At 38.1% G+C, this 23,198-nt stretch overlaps 1 pseudogene; it reads right to left on the bottom strand.

The window, feature by feature from the left end:
- LOC110287142 (large ribosomal subunit protein uL10 pseudogene) overlaps window positions 1-21,209 on the bottom strand; it is a 70,155-nt pseudogene extending 48,946 nt beyond the window's left edge.
- Between the last annotated feature and the right edge of the window lie 1,989 nt (window positions 21,210-23,198).

Raw genomic sequence — 23,198 nt, 5'->3', positions numbered from 1 at the left:
TATTTTTTTTATCAAAGGACAGTGAATGTTTCTGGATGCATAAATCCCAAAGATATAATTTAAGTAGGCACATGCTGGTATTTTTAAGGTATATTCTATGAGTCTGACAGTAGAGAATGCATAAGGAGAGAGTGAGAGCACAACATAAAGCTTTGAATGTAGATTAATCTTTGATGTACAAATACATGTCCATGAGTAGTAATTTATGTCTTTTCCCTAATTCTACAAAAAAATTCTCTTTATTTGTGGCCTTGATTTCATTAACTGGCAAGAACTTGTTTTTATCATTGTAATCCTAAGTGATATTCAGAGTAGGCTAAGAGATCATAGTAAAGGCATTTTCTTTGTCATTTGAATTATAGTTATGTGTTAACTTCACATTACTTCAATGTAATACTTGAGGCAATTTGCTTTATGAAGAGATAAGGTTTATATTCTATTCTTGCTTCTGTAGCTACATTTTTTGGGGGCCTTTGTGTGTGTGTGTGTGTATGTATGTATGTATGTATGTATGCATGTATGTTTCTGTGCTCCTTTACACTTGTGCATGCACGTTTACATGTAATGGAACAAAACACATTATGATCCATGGAGCAGAGAAAGATTCTGAGAAACCTGAGAAATCAGGGTTCTATAATCTTCTTGGGGGCAAATTCTTAGTTATTTTAGGCCCTCTCTCTATACCCATCTGCCCAAAGGATCACCCCTTCCCAAAAGAGCCACTCTGGAGACAAAGCCTTTAACAGAGGAACACATGAGAACCTTATTCATGCTCAAAGCATCACTGGTTACTCTGAAGAAAACTGACATGACAGGGTAAATTTTGAGTGGATGCACTTCACACTCTCTTCTCTCCTGTAGGAACCCCTTGTCAGGTGCCACCCACCTCAACCTACTTCCTGGCTCTGGGCTATACTGACAAGTTAATCTTTATCATAATTGTTAAAGCTAGTCGTTCAGTTTGAGTATTCTTTATCCTCACCTCTGTTCTCCTTTTTTCCTTTGGTGGGTCAGCCCTTCTTTCCTTTGCTACTCTCTTGTACTTACTGGCTAGTTCCAAGATCCCTTCCATGACATTTTGTCAGATAGGTTCTAGGAGAAGATGGGAAAGTACTGCAATATGATAGAGAAACTGTTGGAGGATCCATTGCCTCAAGGTCTTGTCCTTCAGTTAATGAGATGAAATACTACTATAGGACATTCAGGCATCTTGTTGGCTAGGGATAAAGTTGGGAGTAGGGGCAAGATTTAATCCTTTCCTATTAGATTTTGAGACCAAATCATAGCACATGGACTCTTTCTATGTACATTTGTTATTAGATTTAGCTCCCAGGCATGAATGATAGAAGGCTATCAATAGCCAGATAAATAAATAAATATCAATGACCAGATAAATAAATGAGCAAGTATATCTAGGGAGATCACTTTGTCTATTTGCAAGCTTTATCCTAGGCAAACAAACAAACAAACAAACACCAGCATCCCCAAGTAGAAGAATTAAATTACCAAGAACATCATCCATGGTTTTGGTTTGTAGTTAAATTTCAGTTAAAAGATCAAGCTAAGCTTTATGGGCAACAGGGTACTGCCTCTACCATTGTGCAAGAATGGGAAGAAGAAACCCATCTTTTCCCCTTAAGTAGCTTCTCCTTAAATGCACTTTTAGATTGGCAAAATGGAGCTTTATAAACAAAGAGTTAATTTCTCCCACTCCATTTTCCTTCTCTTTCTTTTCTTTTCCTTTCTTTCCTTTTCATTGCTTTGCTTTTCAGTTTAAATGTATTTTTAGCACTAGGGCTCTCTCCATTCTTCTCTAAATTATAATTACTAATGCATATTAATTATACATACTAATATACTTAACTATGTCATTTCCACACATACATATATAGTGCTTTATAATCTCACTCCATTTCAAGATCTGGCGACAATGAAAAGAAGAAATAGTTCTAGTTTTAATTTCTATTTTTGCATGGAGACTGATTACTTTCAGGTTTTTTTCCTGTTTTTTGGTGTCTTGAGTCTGGATTCAAGTTAATCTGTTCAGTCAAACATTTTATTCTAGGATTCTAATCTCTAAGGCTTGATTTAGTTTTGGGGACAGACATTCAAAGACTTAAACCACTGGCATTTTATCCCCCTCACATTCCTCATCATGTCTGTCTGAATACTTCTAGGCTATTTGAGAGGTATTATATAGCCAACTGTATATTAGAATTCAGAATGTTTAGGTTTTTGTAAGGTAATCCAAAGTATGTTTTTATGATATCCTTAAAGAAATGCAAGGCAATGCTTTATAATCACACATAGTTTTCAGCAGCAAACTGTATAAATATTCAACCTATGCAAGGCAAACAAGTGCTATAAATGCCACAACTCTTCATGTCAGATTTTGATACCAAATAATTTCTAAAAATCTCTCCATTACAGAACCCTGTGTACTTGTAATTGAATATAAATGTTTTTGGACTTCCATTTTAACTATCATCTAGACAATTTCCCGAACACGCATTGTATGCGTGGAAAGAATTTGGCTCATAGAGATTTGTGCTTTGAGTGCTGTTAGTAGTATTCTGAGGGATTGAGGTCCTGTGCCTTTAAAAGTGCTGGATAACAAGATTTTACTGCAGATAAGAATTTGTCCATTTCTATTCTGTTTGTCTGGCTGTTTACAGCTTTGGCCTAAGGTTTGGCCATAGACTCATGCATTCATTCATGTGGATCTGTCATCGCAGGCTGGAGACGGCCCTACATTTCATCCTAGCTCTGCCCCCAATTCTCTTTAGCTCAAAGGCCAGACTGTGGCAGCCTGGTCATGTTCTCTAAGCAAACAAATCCCATCCTATCTCTGGTTTTGCTTTTGAGAATCTAGTTTAGCGTTGACATTTTATGGGGACTTCTGCCCTGCCCTACTTGGTCAAGTTAAGACAAGCTTGACCTGAGAAATGGTTGGGAAGGAAATAAATAAAGGTCAAGGTTAAATACATGCAGCACCCGTGCAGATTGAAGAGCTGCCTCGAGAGGCAAGTATAAGAAATTAAGCAAGTAAATCACAGGACATCTTGAAGCACTGCTGTGTAACTTGATGGCTGCCTGTCCATGCCTCTTCCTGTGCTTCAGCTTTCAACATTCTGCTGGATAATGAGTATTTTCCAGAAAGAAAAGTCAGAACTCTTTCTTCTATACAGACCAAGGAATGAATTTGGTGAAATGATAACTAATGGATGAAAAAATAAAGAGAACCTGTAATTACCTATGATAAACAATATGGTATGCTTTCTTTTCTTTGTTCAGAATCTGCTGCTGACTTGTGTAATGCAGTATTTCAGGCAGGCATTGCTTTTCAATTACATGGCTCATGTGAAAGTTCCTGCTGACAAGGAGAATGAAAGCATATTTTGGTTATTATGTTTTGCTTCCCTTCCTCATGGAATCCAAATGCCTATATGCTAATGTAAGCCCCGATGACAGGAAGTCCAAGTGGAAATGTTATTAGAAAGCTATGAATATGTAGTTAATGAAATATGTATGATTACAATATTGCAGGACATGTGTAATATTGATGGAAACTCAACTGATCTCAATATTTAATAAAGACTTAATTTAAAATATGGATATTTGAGGGAGTGGGTTGTTTTATTCTTTCTGCAAATGCAGCATATGTTAATTTATTGCTGAGAATTTGTCTGGTGGATTCAATTTCCTCCTGTAATTTCTCATTTTGAATTTTCCTTTTTTGGAAGCAGGCATCTGTGTGCCACTCTGAACTCACTACATCTGAATGTCCTAGGGTGATAGAAACAAGAATCACATGTTTGAAGGCATTTGAGAGGAGATAAACTGGCCACTAATGATCTCCTATAGTCTGTTTTAATTGGCATTTGCAACTATTGGGAAATGTAGGTCAATAATATAGCTGTAGATACTGATTTTAAGCCTCAGTGTTTAGTCTAGGCATTGGTTAAAGAGGTGGTCCAGGAAGTGGACTTAACACAGACTGAAATTGCCTGTGTAGTTATCAGAAAATGTACTTGCAGGTTGGTTGAGCTCAGGTCTTTTTATGAATGCCAAGAAAATGACAGCCTATATAGATCATTAATAACTGAGCAGTAGAGGGTCACAGAAAGACAAATGGAAGTTGCAATCCATCAAAAATCCTGTCTCCTTGGATTTATAAGAGTATTTTATTGTCATTTTTATTTCAACTATTCATCCTTCTGATAATTTCTACAACTTGAAACCAAAAATGTGATTTTGTGTTCTTTTTTTTTTTTCCTGAATGTTTCCACATGTGTAACTGTGTTCTCCCTAAATTCCTTATGGAGAGACACTTGTATACTTTAGAGCAGAGAAGAGCAAGTCACAAAAAGGTTATATAACTCACCCAAGGTCATGCATAAAGCTAGGAAATGGAAAAACTAAAAGTCTGAATTTGGTCTCTCTGTGCAAAAACAGAATATGAAAAATGATTAGGTGCTCAGGAGTGCAATATAAAACGACATCTAGTGTGAGAAATGGAGGAAACTATTTAGGAATCAATTTAAGTTTATTTTTAAGGTTTATTTAGCCTTTTTGGAATATTTCCTCAGGATGAATCCTTAGACCAGAATGGAAAATGTGGATGACTTGGCAAGGACTATATGTCTATGCTGCTGGAGAACCAACTTCAAATACATATCATATTAATTATCAGGGTAGAAAAGCATGTCAAGATTTGGCACATCGTTCTATTGCATTATGCTGCTTGCCCATATGCTTAGGATGAAAGAGTAGGACTTCTGGTCAAGCACCCTACTTACTTGCAAATTGAGAGAGTAGGCTAGCAAGATAAGTTTGTGAATCGTTATTCGTGTTTGCCCCTTTCTGAGTGTCTCCTGGGAATTCCTTGAAAGGGTAGGCTGTGGTGATCTATGTACCATCAACACCTCTGATTAAACCAAGAGTGCGTTACCAGTGTTAAACATGCATAGAAGGGAATCAAAGTTCAGGGCTTCATCTCTGACACCAGATATCTTGGCTTGGAATACCAGTTCTAGTTATGTATGAATTTTTAAACTTGGTTTGCTCCCTTTCAAAATAGAGACAAGAAGCACTTTCTTGACTGAAATATCTAGAGGGTTGGGTGTCATTGTCTATGAGTATTTTGTGTGGTATGTGTCTCATAGTAACCCCTCAATAGAGATTAGTGTTGGCCATTATTATTATCAGCTAAAGTGCTTGCCCAAATTGGAATCCGTGGTTCTTTAAAAAGCAGCATTGATCTGATTTTTATCAAGTGCTAGTGTCCCAGCACTCTGGAGGAAAAGGATCATGAGTTTCAGGCTAGCATCTTGAATTTCAGGTTAGCTTGGGCTGCATAGTAAGACAATTTCATCAAAATATTTTCTAGGAAAGTATCTACCTATTTTGAAAAACCTAGCCAATAATGTTATCGTGTTATCCATATGGCTTTTATATATTTATTTTATTTTAAACTTGTTTGTGTGTGGATATTTGTGCATGCATAGTGTGTATGTGTGTGTGTGTGTGTGTGTGTGTGTGAGTTTATGCCATGACATGCATGTGAAGGTCAGGGGAGAACTTGTGGGAGTCAGTTTTCTCCTTATACCATGTGAGTTCTGGGGAGCAAATTCAGGTCAGCAGGCTTGCTTCAGAGCATCTTTCCGCACTAAGCATCTCAGTGGCCCTATTTATTGTATTTTGATAGTCCTTTCTCTCAATTTGTATGTTTGAACATCCTGATTGGGATACATCAGTTCTGTATCAGAATTTATAATAAATATGTTCACCACTCAAGTTGAAACATGTTTTCTAGAAGTGCAGTAATATGCACAGAGAAGGAAACTGACTAACCAAAGAATATTTTAATCAGCCCATCTATGTGAGTTTGTCACTTTAATTATTAGAGATTCTTAATACTAGAAAGTCAGGTAATGGCAACAAAGAAATATATAGTTGTCATAGATTAAATAATGATAGTATAGTCGTTCTACTGTGAAGGTTATTTTTGTATCAGGTTTCATTGTGCTAGCCTATCTGATTTATGTCTGGAACCAAGTGACCCTGGCTTTGGCCCTTCTCTGCTCACATAGTAATTTTAAGCACATCTTTCATAAAAAAGACCCTGCCAGAGTATTTATGGAAGTACCCAGGGGTCAATTTATATGAGCTCTGAATTAGTTGACCACCATCACGACTGCTGCTGCTGTGCCCTAGACTCCTCATGCTGCCTTGCTAGCTTGCTGTGCACCCTGTCCTGCTAACTGTCCTTCCTATGGATCCCTTTAGTTCTCTTGCAGAAATGAGACCTTATAAGTCATTGGCAACATTAGAAGAGTACCTTTTTTTTTTAACTTGCATTCCATACCATCAGAGAACATACTGCAGACATTTTGTATTTGAGCTATTACAAAGTTTTGTCAGCACTTGGGCCTTTACTCCTATCGCCAAAGCACAAACATTTCCCAGTCACAGTAATTAGGGTGAGGTGCTTGTGTGTGTTTGAAAGAATAATGCAATCAAATGCTGAATTCTGGGCAGTGTCTCTTTCTTTAAAAGACTTCAATATTTTCCTCTTGCTTATTACATGGTTTCTACTTATTTGTATGATACATACAGTATAATTCCTGCCCATGATCTTCTAGAAGTAAGGTGAGGTTTCCCCCTTGATTTCTTTTGAGATATCTCTCTGATCTTTGCTTTGCTTCAGTTTGAATATACTGTGCTCAGTTGCAGGTTATGTAGCATTTTTCCTGCTTGGGTTTTTGTTTTGTTTTGTTTTGTTTCATGGATCTTAGTTTGGTCTCTGTCATTAGTTTTGGAAAAGTATCAGCCAGAACTGCCTCAATTATTACATGTGTCCATTTATATAAATCTTTATCTAGATGTTTGCACTTTTAAAGGATAGTTTCAATGGATACAGAATCAGATATATCATTTTTTTTCTCTTAGCATCGTAGAAATGCATCACTTCCTTCAGGCCCTCATTGTTTCTCATGGAAAAAAATCTACATCCTTTCATGACATTGTCTTTCTACAGGTAATATATCCATTTCTCCAGTTGCTCTCATGATTTGGATTCTGTCTTTAATTTTCAAAAGGTTGATCTCTCCTTCCCAGATAACTCAAATATTTTCCTGTTTGTTTTAAGACTGGTCAGAATTGCTCATGTGAACATTCTTTTAATAGATACTTTAAGGTTTTAATAACCTAAGTACAAACTAAGCTTCATCTAATGACTGCCTTCTATATTTTCTTCTCCATGAGGGTCAGGGTTGGAGTGAATTTTTGTATGTATTTAGTGATTTTTGACTGTGTTGATAACACCTTTGAATATTTGAGATTTGTTTATATCTTATGACACTCTGAGCCCTGCTTCAATTCCAGAAAGCAAGGTGGTATATATTATTATTTTTTTTTAAATCAGGCAATTGATATGGCTCAATTAAAATCACAAGTTTTTCATGAGCTGAGATTTTCATGACACTTTGATTTTCCCATCATTTGGGATGCATTTTGGAGTTGCCTTAGATACTTGGTGCCCAGTAGCTTGAATGAAACCTGAGTAGTGGTTTATCAGTTGAGTTCTTAGTGGCATCACCATGCTGACTCAGACAAGATTCACATATGTACAGTTTGGGCATGGTCTTGGCTTTCCTGAGTTCCTTTCTTCAGTTTTTCTGAGACTCTATACTGCTTAAAGACTCTTGCTTTGGGTCTTCTGGCCTTCAACTACCAACGTCAGTGATCTTACTCCTGTCAGTGTCAAGCTGCAAGGGACTACGGAGAGAAGTAATGTATTTTAATCTTACCCACTTGGAGCTTCTATTTAACTGAATGTACAGCAATGGACATCTTTAGAGATTTTTTACTATATCGTCAATGCTCACTGTACCATTGCAGTACCGTTGCTATAGCCATAAGGTTTGACTGTAGGCTGTGGCACAGTAGGAATGATCAAGAAGGAAAGGAAACCAGGGATTCTCCTGTGCATTGACTGTTGACATAGTGGGAGAGAGCTTCTTTTTTTCCCCATTAATCAATTTATTTATTCATTTTACATCCCGATCATACTCCTCCTCCCCATACCAGCATGTTTACTTCTAGTATCATGGCTGGCTTGATTTCTGGGAGAAAAAAAAAAACAATACTAAACTCACTGATGGTTAGTGATACTGCAAATTTTTATGTTCTTCCTTGCTATTCCAACTGTTGCTTACTCTTCTGGTCCATAAATAAATAAATAAATAAATAAATAAATAAATAAATAAATAAATAAATAAATAAATAAAATTCTTCATGCATTTCCCTAGGTTTCAGAATTCATTTCAGTAAGAGGAAATGTCTGGCATGTTTTCATTCCAATTTACCTAACAGTGAACTCAGTCCTCTTCCGAGTGATCTTGGCTTGTCAAAGAGACGAATCATTTTCTCTGTAATAAAAATGAAAAATATGGTTAATGCTTTCTTACCTAGAACTCTTCAAGTGCATACAAATGTTTTTCCTTGGAATATAGTAGCTTCAGGTTTTCGCTGAATTTAAATCATTTCTTCAACCCTCTTCCCAAGATTGGTGCATGAAAGATGGTGATTAAGTGAATAAAATTATTATATCACATGGAAAAGCTGGAGTGTAGCCAAATATGCTTAATGTCTTGGCTTAAGTGTTTCACAACATTTCCCTGTAAGTAAAATGCACACCTCCAATTTGTTTTTGTTTTTGTTTTTTTTTTTTTTTTTCTTAACTGGTATGTTATGATAGGCTTGGCTAGTGAGCTGCTTTGGTCTAGTAGAGGGTGCTTCTTCATTGATGGTAAGCTTTGTCATGTGACTAGGAAAACTGCAAAGAATAACCTTGTGGTAGGATTTTGTAGTCGACCTTGCCACCATGCCCTTCTATCAGTACCATGTGAAGAGTGTGCTTCATGAGCTCTGCACCTGGTGAAGGTTGGAAAACCTGGACTCTTCCTACAGTTTGGAATAAAACTCCAACTTACACAACTGCTTTGACCTTTGGAGTTTAGAGGTAATTTGCTAACGAAGCATTTTTTATGCAACCAACATCTTAATTATGACCTTATAAATGTTTCATTGAGGATATGTTGTATTTCTTCATGTAATTTAAACCAATATAGAAATTTTATTTGAATTTCTGAGTTTAGGGATACAGTTCTCTTCTTTATTTTCTTCACGGTTTATTCTTTTCTCACTGATAGATAGCTCTTACCAAGGAACAGGCCTTTTTCAAAACTCCATCTCTGGTTTTTCAAGTTCTGCCAGGCCTATTTGGGGCAATGGAACATGGTGGGAGCTTGCTGTGAGAGACATCAAAGTGTCTATTTCTACACACCGTATTTGTTATTTTCCATTCCTTTTATAAATGCCACATCAGCATTCCTATAGGTCTTGTCTCACAGCTGGCGCTTATAGGAAACCTCAGATCACAGGGTTGTGTGCTGATCTGCTCCTCATGACTCTTGTGTTCTAACTAGGTGATGCAGTGAACTTTGGAGTAGGGTTTAGACAGTCTAGGGCTTAAGTCTTACTTCTCTCCTTTAATGTCTGTAGAACCAGAGATAAAATATATACTGAGCTTTAGACTCCTCACCTATAAAATGGGGTGATACTCTCTGCCTAGCTTCCCTCATAGCAGTGCTGTGTCTGGAGATGAGTGTAGGCTAAAGATATCTTACTGTTCTTCCTTTTTCTACCGGGTACACTTAGCAAGCTAACAACAGTCATCACAAGTGTTCTGGTGTTCTAGGGAGTTTCTAGAGATCTGTCCCAGGCAGCCCCATCTCCTAACCACAGCTGAGCTCCATAGTCTCACTCTTCCTTTGCATACTTCCAGCACCTGGAAAGGTATACCATTAGCCACACTTACCATATTCCCAGGACCCAGAGAACATTGATTCCTTGACAGTGAGAATGCAGGAGGCCAGAAGAGGGCATCAGAGCCCCTAGCCCCTGTAGCTGGAATGTCATAAGCCTCCTGGCATAGGTGCTTAGAACAGAACTCAGATCCTCAAGAAGAGCAGCAAACACTGTTAATTACTGAGCCATCTCTCCAGTTCCGGTTAGTGTTACTTTTAAAACTGCAAAATCTGTGGAGTATAGAAAAGAGTAATTATGATTGCATATACCCTTTTTTTCACTGTATCAACTGGAAGGATTTAAAGTGGAAAAGTAGTCTTTTCTTATCAGCTATTTACCACATATCAGGTTCTTTATATCCCTTATATCACACACTATGATTTGTCTTGAAATTAGTCCTTTCATTTTCATTAAACTTTTCTGGAAACCTAGGCATAGAGTTACTAATAAATAGAATCAGAGTTACATTTGCATCCAGCTGAATCTAAATTTCTGCCTTCTAGGAAATTACCTTATTTGTATCTTCAGTGTTGTCATATGAGAAGTATGGTTATATGTGTATCCCAAAGTCATTTTGGTAAACAATGATTAGAACTGAGATAGGTAATTGGGCTTTTTTAAAAATTTTGAATTATGGCCTTATCATTTCTCAGTTGGGTGACTAGAAATTTTGCTTAGTTTGTCTGAATTTCAATTTCCATATGACAATAATAGTGTTTCTCATCTAGAATTGTGAGGGAAGTCCACCAATTATTTTTCCTGTTGTATTGATAAAACAACACAATCAAGGCAACCTCCAAATGAGTTTATCCTGTGTTATTGATTCTAGAGGGTCAAGAGTCCCTCATGATCCGGAAGTATGGTGGAAAGCAGCAGGGGTGGCAGCTGCAGTAGGAACACAAAGCAGAAAGATTAAACAGGAGATGTGGTGAGACTATAAACATGCAAAGCCTGCCTCCAGTGACATACTTCCTCTAGAAAGGCTCCACCTCCCAAATCTTCCACAACCTCCCCCAGACAGTGCAAACAACTGTGGACCAAGTGTTCCCATATCTTCTTCACTTATGGAGGGCATTTTCATTTGAACTGCTATAGGGATTTAACTGAAATTGCTCATAAAAATGGTTTATATAGTACCTATTACATAGTAAGCACACTATAAACATTGGTTAAATGTATTTCAAGGTAAAAGATTCATAGGAGCTAAAATATCATCTTTTTAGTTTTATAGGTCATCAATGGATATTAGAAACTCAGTTATAGGATATTAAAACTAGAGGGTAGCAACTTAAGAGATTTAAAAAAATCAATCTTTTTTTGGCATATAGTAAAACTAGGGTTCATTGACAGGGTACAGCTGAAGTCAGTGGCCTTCTTTCATTTGAAAAACTGGCAGTGATCTCTAACATTTACTTATAGTGGCTGGGATTTGTAAGGAGAAAATGGGATTTTAAGGGGGTTTGATTAGGAAAAACATGTTTCCTCCACTATGCTCCTCTTTCCCACATACCCTGCACACTCATACTTCTCCCAAAAAGTCTTGAAATGAAAGAAATCACTTCCATCTGTAGACATCTCTCCACTCTTCTTATATCCATACTGTTCAAAGTTCCTTTTCTATGTTCCATTGCCACTGGGACCTGTTCTCTGTCAAATTTACTCGATGGAGTAAAGTATAGATGAAAGTGTTAATGATTTAGTATACTGCCTTTCCCATATATTATCTGCATATTACCAGAAGCTTTTCCTCCAAGGAATATATACAGAAATATCTCATGCATGAAATTATAAGCTTATGGGAGAGGAACATCGAAGGAGGCATCTCTTAACTACCTGGGTAGTCACTTGGAAAATAATCATCCTTTGTTGTTCCTTCAAAGAAAAGATCATGAGGGTCTGGAGGAATGGCTTGGTGGTGCTACTCTCTAGCAAGATCTGGCTTTTGTTCCCAGAACCCATACTACTAGTTTCCTGTTATCCCAGCTCCAGCAGATCTGACACCTTTCGACACCCACAAATACGTGCATACACAGGCACAGAAATACATACACAATTGAAACTAAAGTAAATCTTAAAATGGTGCTTCTTCTTGCAAATCACTAGGTGTGTCTTTGATTTGGTAGCCTTTGGCAGTAGAAGGGAAGAAGTAGAATTTGCATCAGCTCCTAGTGTTGGGTGTTAGCATTCTGTCTAAACTCCACTCCACAGTTACCTGGCAAAAGACAGGTATGCTCCTCACCACAGTTTCCTGGCAAGAGCCAGGTAAGCCTGGCCCACTATAAAAGGGGCTGCTTGTCCTCTCTTCTCTCTCTTGCCTCTTGCTCTCTTGCTCCCTCTTGCTCCCTCTTGCTCCCCCTGTCTCCCCATTCCCTTCTCCCCTCTCTCCACGTGGCCATGGCCAGCCTCTACTTCTCTACTCTCTCCCTCTCTCTGCCTTTCTCTGCCTCTACTACCCTCTTAACTCCCCTCCCCATGCCCTGAATAAACTGGTCCCTCAGGGGGAAGGGATGCCTTGGCATGGACCTGCAGAGGCACCCCCTTCACCCACACCTCACCACACCCCAATAGAACATATTCTTACACCTTTTTATTTTTTTATAAACACATCATTGGGACCTGGTGTTCTGGAGTTCCGAGGTTGCAGGGTGTAGCGAGACTCACTATGGAATATTTAAGGACCTGGGGATTGAATAGTGTAATAGTATCAATAGAACTAGTAAGAAGATTTTTCTTGGAATCAAAGCCATGGGCATCTCCTATCATTTCTTTGAAGGTGACAAAATAGCTAGTGTTCATTTTCATACTTCTCTATTCCCCACATCCATGTTGTTAGAGAAATCAGCATACTCATGAAAATTGGGCTGGCTGTGGCGATTGATATGGGAGCTAGTATTTCTCATCTAATATGTGTGGGAAGGCACTAGTATAAGAAATTCCTAGGCAAATGGATAGACCTGGAGGGCATCATCCTGAGTGAGGTAACACAATCACAACGGAACTCACACAATATGTACTCACTGATAAGTGGATATTAGCCCCAAAACTTAGGATACCCAAGATATAAGATACAATTTGTTAAACGCATGAAACTCAAGAAGAACAAAGACCAAAGTGTGGACACTGAACCCCTTCTTAGAATTGGGAACAAAACACCCATGGAAAGAGTTACAGAGATAAAATTTGGAGTTGTGACGAAAGGATGGACCATCTAAAGACTGCCATATCCAGGGATCCATTCCATAATCAGCTTCCAAATGCTGACACCATTGCATACACTAGCAAGATTTTGCTGAAAGGACCCAGATATAGCTGTCTCTTGTGAGACTATGCCGGGGCCTAGCAAACACAGAAGTGAATGCTCACAGTCAGCTATTGGATGGATCACAGGGCCCCCAATGGAGGAGCTAGAGAAAGTACCCAAGGAGCTAAAGGGATCTGCAACCCTATAGGTGGAACAACATTATGAACTAACCAGTACCCCAGAGCTCTTGTCTCTAGCTGCATATGTATCAAAAGATGGCCTAGTCGGCCATCATTGCAAAGAGAGGCCCATTGGACTTGCAAACTTTATATGCCCCAGTACAGGGGAATGCCAGGGCCAAAAAGTGGGAGTGGGTGGGTAAGGGAGTGGGGGGGGGAGTGTATTGGGAACTTTTTGGATAGTGTTGGAAATGTAAATGAGGAAAATACCTAATTAAAAAAAGATGTCAAAAAAAAAAGAAATGTCTCCATGTTACCACTCCTGCTGTAATGCCTTGAATTATTAATTTTAGCATATGAGAGATAAAGTTTTCAGGCATGGCTTACTTTGTTACATAAGGTGGTAACTTACAGAGTAAGTTCATGGCAAAGGGAAGGCTAAAGCCCAGGGTTCCTGACACTGTGTTCAATGTTCTTCCCAGTGTAGTCGCTTTTAAGTGGGTTATGGGTGGGTAGCATGAGTCTTAAGATTCTTTGCCAGTGTCTTTATATATGGATGTATAGGTACATGTGTGTATATGTACATGTTTGTATGTAGTGGATGATGAACATAAAATGTTTTAGATAACATTACTTTTATTGCTAATATTTTATACATATGGACTCAAAATATGAGAGCTTTGAAACTTCATAGCCTTTGGTATGTGAATGAAATACTTTCAGAATTTCTCCACAACTTAAATCTTCATAAAAAAAATCTTACTGGAATAACAGCTTTCTCCACCTCATATTGCTCTTCTTCCTATACTTCCTCTTCCTCCTTGTTATTATTCTCAATCTATCAGGTAAAATAATAGGGTCAAGGCTATTGAATGGTTGAGCACTGACTCACAGTTAAGTTGCAAGTCAGTGATGAAGCTGAGTAGGCCAAGGCTGGTATTTATCCTCCCACACCAGATACTCATTCCCAAGGTCCATACAGGAGTTATCAGAGCAGGCTCTGGCCCTTTACACAGAGTAACAGCAGGTTCAGGGATGGAAGGATGTTGTTTTGTATAAGAATCAGATTCCCCAGATTAGGAGCTGAGGCACAGTGTGGAAGAGGCTGCTCATCCCTCTGTCCTCTGTTCTCTTAGCCAAACATACAAGAAGAGTGGCTTATGTTATCTCAGTTCCATCTAATTGGAATGAAACTGACAAAAATTAATGAATTCTGCTCATATTGAGAGGCAAGCTCCACAATGAAATCATAACACAGCAACATGTTTGAGAAGCAGAAAGTAGAGAGAGGAAATAGAGAACACTCGAGAGGGAGGGACAGAGACATGAAAGCCCTTCACGGGCAAGATCTCAACATAGAAAGTAGAGAGGTAAAAAGCAAGCAGCTGTGTGAGAACAAAAGAATATTCTTCAGCTTCTCATTCTGCTTGCTGCCCAGATTCTTCAATTGCGGTTCCTGCTAAATAATAATGTGGGCTCTCTCTGCTCCCAACTCAAAGAGAATGAGAAAACAGCAAAACACTCAAAGTTACAGTATAGCCACAGATAAAAGTTGATGACACGGACTTCCCACTGCCCATCCTCACGTTGGCAACCACTGCCGGAGATGCACAATGACAGTGAATTTATTGAACAAAGAAGAAAAAGACTTGAGCCAAGATGGGGAAAGGAACCTTTCTTTACTTTCCCTAATGGGGTGTTTTGATGATTGCTAATGTTGGCAGTGTTCAATTTTGCAGCAGCGCCTTGGGGAGGAAGGAGAGGCTACTTACTCTGCTATCTAAATTCACAATAGGCCAGAGCTATCATAGCTACAAAAGGTGCACAGCAGATAACAGGATCATAAACATTAATTTCTGGAACCTTATATGGATTAAGACAGTTAAAGAAATTCATCCCTGAGAGTTCTGTTCATTAATATGAAGACAAGAAATCACAACATGAGATTTCAGGTTTTAGAAAGGAACTAATACTAATTATGAGCCACATACTGACAAGCTGGGTGTCAATTTTAGATAGTGAGTCTTGAAATTTTCATTAAAATATGGTTCACAGTCACAGAAGATTTTATATTAAAATATAGCTCAAAGTCAACAGAGACTGTGGCCGTTAGCATAGGTTTACTGAGAAGCTGTGTAACACAAGCTTCGCAGGCTCATTTGCCTTGAGTGATTCAATGATGGTTCTGGAGAACAGAGAGCTGTGCTGCTTAGTGTCTGCCAACTTGATACAAACTAGAGACACTTAGGAAGAGGCATTGCTGAGGAACTGCATTATCATTTTTATGGAGAATATTCTTGATTGTTGATTGATGATTGATGATTGATGTAGGAATACTCAGTCCATTATGGGAGGTGCCACCCTAGGCAAGTGGTTTTGACTTGTATAAGAAAGCAAACCAAGAAAGCTATAAAGATTAAGCAAATCAGTAGGATGCTTCCATGGTCTCTGCTTCATTTCCTGTCTCCAGGTTCCTCATCTAAATTTCTGGCCCAGCTTCTTTCAATGACGGATTGTAACCAAAAATCTAAAACAAGTCCTCTTCTTTTCTAAGTTAGTTTTGGTCAGTGTTTTATCATAAAACAAAGAAGCAACATGGAATAGTAGCCTAGACTATGTAGATGTCTCTCTTTCTGTCATTCGGCAAGATTTTTATGACATATTTGTGGAATATATAAAGAACTATGGCCTCACATGTCAGTAGTTTCTTGAAATAACTTACTAATAAAATTCATGACACAGATCTTGACAGATTATTTCCTCCATCTTGTACTGCTAACTTTTTATTAATGACTTGGTTGAAATTATATATATATGTGTGTTCATGAAAGAATGGTTTAGTGGTGCTAGAGTGTAATGAACTCAAATATAAGTAGGCTGTATTTGATGAGATGTATTTGAAGACACATTAATATAGTAGTTTATACAACTGATTATCTAGGATTCAACACTAATCAAATGCATATGCTCTGCAAGCAAGGCCTAGGAATCAGTATTTTTAGAACTCCTCAGTTGAGCTTAGTGGGAGATCAAGTCTGAAAATTCCTGTGACAACAGAGTGTGGAGGAGTTGATGATCCCATTGCAATGTATATTGGGCAGGGTATCATCCAAATATTTCTTTTAATCTTGAACAATGCCTTTTATAAGTAAGAGCTCCTTAAAACTGCAGCAGTGACCAGAATAGTAAGGAGACTCAAACTCATGTAAACTATGTCATGTGAGGAATGCTAAGAACTTGAGTCTCAGAGAAAATGGAAATGAGTGAGCTATAGGGACTCTCCTTGCCCTTTCTGTCCCCAGAAATAAGAATTAGAACCGTAAAGTCAAAGCAACATGCACACACATTTTGACTCAGTTGAAGGAACAAGATTATATTGGGTACAATGACAAAATGAGATGCTCAGGAATAAACAAGAACCTCAAATTTGAGGACTATAAGACATTTGACCTGATTAGCCATTTTACCTTAGTTAATACAGCTTAGGTAACAGTTTGAAAACAGGACCTTGTGCATGCTAGGGAAAGCACTGAGCTATATACCAACCTATGGTTAACCTTTTTTTTTTTTTTTTTTTTTTTGAGGAAAATGTGGAAAGTGACACTACCCGAGATTCCTGATGACACATAAGAGGGAGTTTAATTGTTTAATTCAAACAGCTTACAAACAGAGTTTATCACTTAATAGAGAAGTGACGTTAAGAGAGTTCATTAAGGTTTTCTGCATTTGGTGGCTTGATTTGCTCTTTCCTTGCTTTATTCTGTGCAAAAGCTCTTTCCATGTGGTGTCCTAGAAACCTCAGCAGATACTTTTTTCTGATACATCTCAAAAAGGTCCTGATGAACAAAATTCTAAATAGAATTCTGAGTGGTCAAAAAGAGTGTGTGTGTGGGGGGGGGGCTGGAGCAATGGCTCAGTGGTAACAGCACTGACTGCTCTTCTGAAGGTCCCGAGTTCAATTCCCAGCAACCATATGGTGGCTCACAACCATCTGTAATAAGATCTGATGCCCTCTTCTGGTGTGTCTGAAGACAGATACAGTGTACTTACATATAATAAATAATTAACTCTTAAAAAAGAGTGAGGTATGTGCATGAGCTTGTGTATGGGTAGGTGCTAAGGTATTGGAGAATGCTGGATACATAAAGTGCCACCCTAGCCCTGGCCTTCTAGTATTGCTTGATACTATGTCCAGAATGCAACAATAAGTTCAGGACAAGGTGCCACCTACAGCTCCCGAGCACAGATTTGTTTCTGTCATCAGGCTCATTTCTTATTTATGTCGTTCTCTGTCATTTCACTTTTGCCAATTCTTCATTTTGTTTCTAGTAAAACTTCATTTTACTAGAAACACACATTTATTCTAGAAACATTTATTCTACCCTACTCCATGCTCTCACACCCACTATACGTTTTGACTCATCCTCTGTTATGACAGTGTTAGGTCACAGTGATTTGTATCTTCTTTAAAATGCTATGGTAGTCTACACAATTAAATATGCCCTTCTGGCAGGTCTTGAATTTTTCTATTATACGGTATGAGCTAGTGTTTTAAATTGTTACTTATTGTAACTGTGAGTGTCTTAAAGCAAGGACAATGCCTTTTTGTTTATCCTCTGTGCCTACCATATAGCTGATGGAATAGTGTGTGTGTGTGTGTGTGTGTGTGTGTGTGTGTGTGCATTTATGTCCCTTTATTGTTGTTTCTAAAATTCTCTACCAGGTCATCAGAATGTCTCTGTGGTAAATTTTTACAGTACTGAAGAGGGCATTGGAGCCCTTAGCCATTAGTATAGGCTATATCCCATGTTCGTGCTGACAAACATTTTTTGCTTAATTTTAGACCCTAGGAATGAGTGAGTTTCACAGTTAAGGCCTTAGTCTATTTTGGAATAATTATGCCAGACCCTATTCTAGGACACAAATCCCCTGTTATCATTAAGCCTCTGAGAAGAAAAAAAGAACAGCAAAATTAGATGATTGTTTTCTAGTATCGACCATGGGGCTCATGGACTAAATGGATAAAACACAGCCTACCCACTCATCTCCACTGAATAAGGCTAGAAAATTACATTTGAATGATTCAAACACTAAGGACAATAGTGGCAGACTGAGGATGTACCAAGATTCAAAAGTGCCACAGTATCTATGATGTTCTGGGGTCCTGTGTAGCGCTGGATTTTCTTTTGCCATGTCCTGACCTGAACTCTGTGTTCTGGAAACCTTGTGTGCTCTTCAGAGTGCTCGCCAGACTGAGCGAATTGATCTAATTCTGAATCACAGACTAGAGAAACTCCTGATGCTGAGAGAACAGCCTCCCCCAACCCCTGTTTCCTCATTTCATTTTCTGATATTTGCTGCTCTGTTCTAATGGTGGCAGCAGCTGATGACTGAAGCATACAGGAACGGATCTTCTGAGGACCTAGAATGCTCTCTTTCCAGTGGAGTTGTGGTAAAAAGGAGGGTTTGATCAACTTTTAATGCTTTTGCTTTTCTTCTTTTCTTCTTGAACCTCACCATTGGTTCTAAACAAGAGCACAGAGGAGATTGCATAGGAAAAATACTTTAATTCTACCTTAATTCTTTTGAAGTAGAGTATTAGATAATTTGTGGGTGCACGTTGATTTCTTCGTATTCATGGTGGACTGGCTTCAGGATGCCATGAGGATTTCTAGAGTTTTAGATCTTCAAGTCTCTTATGCACAAGGTTTACACATAATTAATACAATGCTGCCATGTACTTTAAATCAAATTACTTATAACACTGAAAACAGTGAAATGCCATGTAAATAGGTGATACACTGTATTGTTTTGAGAATAAAAATAAGAAGAAAAGTTGGTAAAGTGCAGATGACACTCACCTACGCCTGACTTCACCATGCACAGAAGACACATAGGTGAACAGCACTTACCAGTAAGTGATGGAGAGGGTGAGAGGGTCTGTAGAATGCAGCAGGCCACAGCAGGGATGCTGGCATCAGCAACATCTCTGAAACGCTTAGCACCATTTCTGAAATCTCTGTATTTGTTGTGTAGCAAATGCAAGTTTGGAATTTTAGAACTTTCTAATTTTTTTCCCAAACATATTTTAGTCCCCACTGGTTTGACTCTGCAAGTGTGGAATCTGTAGATAGGGAAGAGTGATTGTGTTTTTAAGATGCTTCTGACAGGAATGCAGTGAGGTCATTATAGGTGGAAAGAGTCAGACATGAAAAAGCACTAACACGGATTCTGTGTACTCAGTCATTAAGCACTGGTAAACTGGAGTGAAAATATGCCAGACATTTCCTTTCACTGAAATAGAAAACTTAAAGCCTAGGGAAAGGCATGGAGGATATTTTATTTTATTTTATTTTAGGAGCAGAGGAGTAAGTAACAGTTGGGATAGCAAGAAAGAACATAAAAAATTGCAGTATCACTAACCATCAGTGAGTTGAGCATTGTTTTCTTCTCTCAGAACTAAAACCAGCAAGCCACCAAAAGTGAGCACTCTGGTACTGGGGGGTGCGGGTGGGGTGGGGATGGACAAGGGTGCTGATCAGGATGTAAAATAAACATATAAATTAATTAATGGGAAAAAGAAGCTCTCTGAGACTGTGTCAACAGTCAATGTACAGGAGAATCTCTGGTTTCATTTGCTTCACAGTTTCAGGTAACTGTCTGAACCCCCATCACCCCCCTTGTCCTTTATGGCTTTGGAAGGCAGCGGACCCAGCACTCTCACACTGAAAAATGAGTAGAACATGCAACTTCTACTACTTTGATTTTTAGGATCTTAGAATAAAAGGGAGACTATGTAAAGGTGATTTCTTTTAGTTGTAGGTGTAAGCCTTAATGTAGCACAGGGAGGAGGCCCGAGGGTTTGTTAGAGGCCAAATGTCCTTGATAATAGTCTATACTAGCTAAACAACTGTAAGTTAGTTGTATCATTTTATCCATTTTGAAAATATGAATTTGTTCCACTGAAATTGATAGATTGAGAGACAGCTTGAACATGACATGAATTTGTGTTTGCCTGAGCATGATTCCATCAGCAAGAAACACGAGATAAAGAAAATTGCACACAACTCTATTGAGCTGCACGTAATAAATAAAGCACACCTCAACATCTACCAGACATTTCCATTCACATATAACAAGAATACTTTCCATATGACTTCAAATAACCCCTTTTTACCACTTTAAATAAACACACTTATACCTCCTCAAAGTAAAGTGCCATTGTACTGTATTGTTTATATTTTTTAAAACATCAGCATCCAAAAAAAAAAAAAAACCTATGTTGCCGTTCCTATCTGTTTTTCTTTCTGTATATGGTATAGTGTGTGTGTGTGTGTGTGTGTGTGTGTGTGTGTCTCGGGGTTGGGGGGTGAAACTAACTTATGTGGAAGCACATGGATTCTGATGTTGAGATCACTTTCTGAATTGCTTCTCTATCTTATTGTTTGAGGTGAGTTATTTCACTAAATGAAGAAGTCTGTTTTGAATAGATTGGCTTTCCAATGAGTCTCTTGGGATTTGCCTGTTTTACCATGCGACACTGGGATTATAGATGTGTGCTGTCATCCCAGACCTTGCAAAAGTTTTAAATTTTTTTTAAAGTTTTTGACAATACTATACATATATAACGCACTGTGATCATGTTCTCTCTCCCAATTAAACTCTCATTTGCATCTCACTTCTTCCCTCCTTCCCAATATTCCTCTCATCCTTTTGTCCCTCTCTTACTTCCTTTCCTGACTCGCTCTTTCTTGTCCTGCATCCTTCATTCTCTCTCTTCCTCTCCCTTTCCTTCTCCCTCTAGTCCCTCCCTTACCACAAGTACCTCTTTTTGTGTATGTGTCTCTGTCAGTGTTTCTCACTTACCCTGTATAGCCATTTATAGCACCTCTGTATTCATGATTTTTAACAGCCATATCACACCTAGAAGATATTTCCTCACCATACCCATATTAATCTTTTAGCTACCACATTCCTTCAACCTCTTCTTATATTATGTCCCTTGGTATTTGTGTATGTCTGTGTGTGTGCGTTTGTGTGCTCGCCCATGTGTGTGACATAAAATTTCCAGTTTGAATCAAAGACTTGGCATATATATATATATATATATATATATATATATACATACACACACACACACACACACACACACACACACACATATATATATATATATATATATATATATATATATATATATATATATATCTTTGACTAGTTAGGACTCTTTGCATTGACAGATGTCCAGTGGAAGACACTTTTAAAACAAGGCTGAGTGCTGCAATAGTGTATGAGTATCAACATCAGTGTTCAGATGGCAATTTAACTATATATCCATTTGGCAAAATATCAGTAGTAGATTCCCTGAAAGAGCCTGTGAGATCCTTAAGCATGGGCTTCTGACTAGAGCTACAGTAACAAATAGCATTTACTCTCCCTTGGAGTAGGTCTCAAGTCCAATCAGGAAGCAGTTGGTTAGTCCAAGAACATTCATACCAGTGAGCATACCTTGCCAGACAGGTTGACAGGTCAGTATTGTAGCAAATAGAGTACAGTTGGCTGGGACCATTTATCACATTAGTCCCTGAAGAGCCTGCCTAATACCTTCAACAACAATGAATGCTAGCCAGAAGAAAAAAAAATACAGCTCAGTTTCTGCTTGCTTTCTCCATGTTTTGTGTTCCTGTATCCAGTGTGTGTGGTGCCCTCATTAATTGGGTCTTACTGTATAGTTCTGGTAACATCCACCTATTATGTAGGTGCTGTGGATCTCCATGTTCATAAAGCAAGTTTCTTACCCAGTGAGCCATTTTGTATGGAATTCTATCTTTTTTTTTTGTATACCACTAATGTGTGTGTTTCATTGTGTAAATTTCATCCTTCCTTTGATAATATACTTTCATAATTTTCTAGTCATGCTTGCCCTTGGGTCTGTGACACATGATGCCAAAATGGTCCTCAACAAGTCCCAAAGTGGCTGGAACATTTGCAATAGAAAATACTTCTTTTCCCCATGGAACCACATTGGACTTCATGGGTGGAGGCAGAGGATAGAATTGCAAATTATTTATTTTCTCATTCCTTTCTTTCATCGTTATTCAGTTGGTGCTCCATGTTGGTTAAGTGTTTGGTCTCTGAGGCTGACTAGTCTTTTGGTCCTAGGTCACTAAATTTGTCTTCACCTCAATTCTCTTATCTTTAAAAGTTGGATTCTAACAGTACCTCCTTCACAGGTTGTTGTGGTGATTAAATGGGGTAGGGCATTTCTTTTTTTTTTTTTAATTTTATTAAGTCACACTTTAATAATGCTAGAAAGGAATATTTTACAGCCATAAAGATCAGTAACTTTCCATGCGGAAATAAAAAAAATCCATTGCTCAATATCATTATTGAGGCAAGTGAAGAAAGATTATTCTCTTAATTATCTGAAATGTTAATTGTTTTCAGTGCAAAACCAGTTATAAAATATTTAAACTCAATATTTAAAAATAAAAAGTGTTCCAGTTCAGCCATGTTAAAGCTTTAAATTTCATAAGACAAATCCTTACATACATTTTATAGTAAAATACAGAGATCTGAGAAGCACTGGGTACTTCAGTATAAATTTCTAATGAATCATACCAAGTTAGCAACAACCAAGCAGGTAACATTCCCAATTTGGGTGTCAGAATCACAAAGGTGAAATAACTGCACCAATGCCTAAAAAGCTATGCAAACTAACAGTCAACATTCGATTTTCTTTGCAGTTGCATGCTCTAGAATGATATTCCCTCGCCCCACCCCAAGTACCTGTGATTTCATTCCTGTGTCTAAAACTTGACCCAAACAATTTTTACATGAAGGGTCATGTACAGAGTACAACAGTAGACTTTTCTCTAGCCGAGATTAGGCTGACCTAAAGTGGT

The sequence above is a fragment of the Mus caroli genome, unplaced genomic scaffold, assembly GCF_978045245.1.
Source record: "Mus caroli unplaced genomic scaffold, Mus_caroli_1 scaffold_5, whole genome shotgun sequence".
Lineage (NCBI taxonomy): Eukaryota > Metazoa > Chordata > Mammalia > Rodentia > Muridae > Mus > Mus caroli.
This window is presented reverse-complemented; position numbering and strand designations above follow the sequence as displayed.